Consider the following 6,000-nt stretch of genomic DNA (forward strand, 5'->3'; position numbering starts at 1 on the left):
TTGGCCAATGACGGGTAAGACCCTATATCGGTTGGGGCAACCTAAGACAGGCCTTAAAGGAGATGCCCCCCCCCGTAGCAGCATGATATTCAGTGACGGGTAAGACCAATGAGAGACACAGAGCAACCTAAGACAGAGGACATACCTATGCTGTATGACCCTCAATGACGGGTAAGCCTGTTGTCTTGTCACTGGCAACCTAAGACAGAAGTCATGCCTACAAAAACAAAAGGGGGAAATATAAGGCACATAACTAGAGGTGCCTCCACAGGGTGCGGCCCAGAATAAAGATGGCGCCGGCTTGCCGTCTCTTCCGGCCAACAAGGCGCCAATTTCACAGTTTCGGTTCCTGAAACCTATGGCACTTCCTCCTCTCCCCCGATCTTATTGGCTCTTCCCCCTCTGTCCTCACTTCCCTTCTGCTGCTCTATATAAGGTGTGCCCCCGCACAATAAAGTGAGATCCTGCTTCGACAGATCCCCCGAGCCTGGTGTCGTCCGTTGGTGCGTCCGGGTTCGCGACACTCGCCATCCCGCTCAGCCCCGGGAAGGGGCCTCCGGCTGGTCCGGTCGCCTCCACCCCTCCGAGGGAACCCCAACATTCAAGTGCTGTGCTAAGTTTTTTTCTACACATTATCTTGCCTGTACATCCATCCTAGGAGATAGGTACTAATATTATTCCAATGTACAGATCAGAAAAGTGAAGAAACAGGTCCAGAACCACACAGGAAGGGGTAGAACTGGGACTTAACTATTGGTCGGTTACACCAGCAAGGTTCCCGGGCCAGCAGCGTGATTCGCGTTACCTGGTAGTTTCTCAGAAATTCCAATTCTTGCCAACCCCCAACCCCACCCCACTCCATGTGCAATAAATCAAAACCGAGGTTTGATCCAATCTCTTTTTAACAAACGGCCCAGGTACAGTGCCTGTAATGCCCGCAGAAGTTGGAGAAACACGGAGCAAGAGAACAGCCCTAGGAACTTATTTCAGTCAACTCTGGCTACTCTGCTATCTTTGTCACAACTCCCCCATGGGAGGAGTTGAACCTCAAAACCCAGGGCCAGGCCCACTGCCCTGTGGGGTCTACCCCTTTTCTTCTTTTAAAGGACACTTTATTTCAGGAGAGCTGCAGTCACAACTACCACTCCCTTTCCTAATAGACCAGATAATCATGGAGGCTTCCATTGGCTCATTCACTCACTCCACGATCATTTAAGAACCTGTCAGCTGTCAGGCAGTGGCGCAGCAGATAACTGAGACTTAAAAGGTCCAGAAATGACAACCACACAGAGGAAAGTGCACAATACAGAGAACCGTACTTTGAGACACGGCGGAAGGGTGGACTGCTTCACAGGCTAGAGGGATCCAAGCAGAGCCTCCAACGTTCAAACGACCTAGGCAATGGAACCCTCTGAGCAGCAGAGCCAGACAACCAGGGTTTTGTTTCATTACTAGGGCCCAACAAAGGTGCGCTTGGGGAACAAGATAAAGTCACCCAAGGACTAAAATTCAATTCTCTATTCCCCAGCCAGGTGTCACACCCAAGCCAACATCCAGATGGCTTTTCCAACATCTCTCAGGTGACATCAATACTACTTTAACAGTGGATTTTACTTCAAAGGCCTAGTCCCTAAAATGCTGACACCTGCAAAGACCTTGCCTTTTAAAAACATCCCAGGAAGGGCCTTTGAAAGTTGGAGGATATACAGCCCCACTTCTAGAATGTAGCTCCACAAGGCCAGAGGCACGGGTTTTTATTCTGGACCCTGATAGAGTTCAAATACCAAGAACAGTGTCTGTAATGTAAACACCTGTTGTGGGTTCATTTCTGGCCGGCGACAATTGCAGATAACCCTTTATGTTCCCTTCAATAAAGAGTATTTGTCAAATTCGTTGAGTATGCGTTACTTCATTTTCATACCTTTGTAAGGCTTTCCACATATATAAATTCCTCTCCCCCCCCCCACAAAAAAAAAAACCCGGGTTTAAACCAGCTAACCAAATTCTGGTTCACGAAATCACGAAATTTAAATAGGTTATCCTATTTAAAATACACACCCGCTGACTCTTGCGCAATAAGCCTCGAATGAGCTTTGGCAAAATAAGCCGCTTAAAAAGCACACCAGCCAAATACAGTTTCCAGTCCCTAGAAAGTCTTTCCAACTGGAGCGGCTGTGACTTTCTGGCTGCACGCCAGGCAAGCCAGGCAAGCCAGGCACACAGGGCTGGTCCTCCCTGGCCGGCCTCTGGAAAAACCAGGCGTGAGGAAGGTCACGGCGCTTGTTTCCTTTCTCGAAACTGCATGCGTGCATGGATACTCACGGCTAGACTGCAGTGGCGGGAGTGTCTGAAGCGTGGGATCCCGACGCCACCTCCACGCAGGCACGCGGGGACACCGAGGCAAGGGAGGAAGGCGGAAACAAGAGTTTGCCTTCGGGTGCCGGCCAGAGAAGAGTCCTCCGCGGAACCGGCGGCCCTTGCGAAGGTCTTGCCAGCGTCTCACAGGTGAGCTGCATTAGTAATTGGCTTTAACCCGAAGCACCTGCAGGGTCAGGCCCAAAGGCTGACAAATTGAATTCATCTGGGAAGAGGCCTTTCTCCCAATGACTCACTTGATACAGGCGAGAGCGGGCAAGTTCAACTTCAAGCTTCACTTTGGAAGGCCAAACAACTTCCCATCTCTAGAACCACAAAGAGGTACAGTCTGCAGCCCAGTCACTAAACACCTACAGCTACACAATAAACACGCGCGCGCACACACACACCCCGCCTCCTTGTGAAGACGGGGAGAAGTGTCCATGTGCGACTTGACTTCACAAACGTGCCAAAGAACATATATCCAGCTTCATCGGTCCCTTATGGGGAGCTCCAAGCTCTGCTCACCCGGGACTAGCTCTCCAGACACACAGTTTCCGTTCTCCGGTAACCTTCAGTCTCGCGAGAGCCTTCCGAAATGTGTAACACGGTGTGAGTTCACAGCCCACGTGTTCCTCGCTCTCCAGAACACAGGCTTACCTGGAATTACTCCGTGGAGCCAGGATTTTAGTTTGCTAAGACCGCTGTACCGCAAACTGAGTAGCTAGCCCAGCAGAAACTTAATGCTCTTGGTTCTGGAGGCTAGAAGTCTGAGATCAAGGGGTCAGCAAGATTGGTTGCTTTTTTTTTTCTTTTTTGGTTAAAGATTTTTATTTATTTGAGAGAGCGAATGAGCAAGCAGGAGCTGGGGGGGAGGGGTAAAGGGAGAAGCAGACTCCCCGCTGAGCAGGAAGCAGGATGTGGGATTCCCCGGACTCTGGAGATCATGACCTCAGCCCAAGGCAGATGCTTAACCGATAAGCAGGCACCCCAGGATTGGTTCCTTCTCAGGCCTCTGAGAGGAAAAACCCTTCCCATGCCTCTCTCTTAGCTCCTGGTAGCTTTGGCTTTCTCTAGTTTGTAGAAACAGCACCCTGATTTCTGCCTTTACCTTCACATGGTGCTCCTTCCTGTATGTCTGTCTCCACATCCCCACCACCACTTTTTTTTTTTAAGATTTTATTTTTAGGTCATCTCTACACCCACCCAAGGTGGAACTCGAACTCACAACCCCAAGATCAAGAATTGCATGTTGTACAGACTGAACCAGCCAGGCAGCCCTCCAAATTCCCCCTTTTCATAAGGACACCACTCATTGAATTGGGGCCCACCCTACTCCAGGAGGACCCCATTCACTAATTGCATTTGCAGTGACCCTATTTCCAAATACAGTCATATTCTAAGGTACTGAGAATTAGGGCTTCAAAATAGGAATTTGGGGAGGATACAATTCAACACATAACACCAACTTTCTAAACAGAAAACCTTTGTTTCCCCCACGGACTTCCACAAAAAATATTCCAAATGGGTCCATTCAGGTAGAATTGTCAACAGATAATATACACTAGATAACGCAGCAAACATTTTTAAATGGCATAATTAAAGAAAAGAAATCGTTGGGGGAGAAAACGGCACAGAACGGGAATGTAAAGTAGTTGTCTCTCTTATCCTAACAATAGATTAGAGGGATAAAAAGACACTGACAATTTAGCAGAACAAAAAACTTTGTTTTTTAAGTGAATGGATTTATCCCAACACCCCCCCCGCCCCCACCCCCGACTTAATTGCAAAGGGGAGGGGGCGAGACCCAAGTCTGCGGGTACCCAGACCCTGTTTCCTAGCATACTGTGGAAGCTGCTGGCTCGTCAAAAGGAACAGACTGCTCTGAACTGAAGAAAGGAAGAGACATAAACACAGCTGAGGCACTCGCAAAATGCAAGAGGACGGGGACAAACAAGATGAACACGGCCAACAGCATTAATGCCCAATGGCAAAGGGTGGGGGCGAAGAGTGTGGAAGAGGCACATGCTGGAATCCGAAGATGCAGTCCGCCAGAAGGCAGCGTGAAGCTCATCGATTCCCTTGCTGTAACCGGAGAAGGGTGGCCATGAGGTGGAGTGTCCAAGGAGAGAGGTGACAGGCCAACCCACCCAAAGTCTTTTCCGGGACCTCTGGAGAGCGCACCATGGTTCAGAGCTTCTTCCTTCGGCTGCCATGTCCGGAAACTCAATCTCGTGTGTACTTCCAAGTGGGTCAGACCCAGGAACACAGACTCCCATACTACCCACATCCCCAGAGACAGAGATGGTAACCAGAAGATGTTGTGTTCATTCATGTTGGGAGTATCCCTTACAGAAACCAGAGTGGGGAGGGGTGTGTACCACCAAACCTCTTCTTGCTATTAAGGTAGGATGGGTTCAAATGCATCATCAGAAGATTGGAGGATGTGCCTGGACTCAGACTTCAGAGCAGGTGCCAGTCCTCAGGATACGGTATCCAGGCCATAGGCAGGCCTACTACTGCCCAACTGAGGAAAAGGCCTTCCGTAGGCCCAGAATGGACATGCACCCCTAGGACCTGAGTCCCTCTGGCTCCAGCTAGCCTAGGCTTCCATGCTGGCTCTTCTCTTCCCATTGGCCTATTCTTTCCTTCAATTCCTATCATCGATTATACTAAAACTAAACCTTTCCTCTCTATGCCCAGTCTGATCCACAATATTTTGTCGCTGTGTTGGTTGTATGGGTGGGTCAGTATTTCTACAAGCTCACGGTTCTTTACTACTACCTCCATGGGTGGGCTTCAGCTTCATTTAAAAATTTAGTATTTGGGGGCGCCTGGGTGGCTCAGTGGGTTAAGCCGCTGCCTTCGGCTCAGGTCATGATCCCAGAGTCCTGGGATGGAGTCCCGCATCGGGCTCTCTGCTCAGCAGGGAGCCTGCTTCCCCCCTCTCTCTCTCTGCCTGCCTCTCTGCCTACTTGTGATTTCTCTCTCTGTCAAATAAATAAATAAAATCTTTAAAAATAAAATAAAATAAAATAAAATAAAATAAAAAGTAAAAAAAAAAATTAGTATTTGGGGGGCAGGCGCCTGGGTGGCTCAGTCAGTTTAGCACCCAACTTCAGCTCAGGTCATGATCCCAGGGTCCTGGGATCGAGCCCCACATCAGGCTCCCTGCTCCGTGGGAAGCCGGTTCTCCCCCTGCTTGTGTTCTCTCTTACTGTCTCTCTTTCTGTCAAAGGAATAAATAAAATCTTTTTAAAAAATTAAAATAAATATAAATAAATAGTGAAAATAAAAATTCAGTATTTCAAACTGGTGCTTGTTGAGCCTCTAATCCTCATACAAATACCTATAAAGAGTTCATAGATCTGAAGGAAAAGGGTCCTTGCTCTCTTGAGCATATCCCTTACCCTCCAGAATCCAAAGAAAGAGGGACAAACATGAGAGAAGACTTGGTACCTGTGATCACAGCCATAGGTCAACTAGAAACACCAATGTTAGCTAATGAACTTGGCCTCCATGGTTCTCCATGCTTGGCCTAACTCCTCTTCCAGCTACTCACAGACTGCCCTGCAAAATGCATCTATGAAGGTAGGCTCCATGAAGTCCTCTTTGCTCATTCTGATGTCCCCTCCCTGCCTCTGG

The sequence above is a fragment of the Mustela lutreola genome, chromosome X (genome assembly GCF_030435805.1).
Source record: "Mustela lutreola isolate mMusLut2 chromosome X, mMusLut2.pri, whole genome shotgun sequence".
NCBI classification, from domain to species: domain Eukaryota; kingdom Metazoa; phylum Chordata; class Mammalia; order Carnivora; family Mustelidae; genus Mustela; species Mustela lutreola.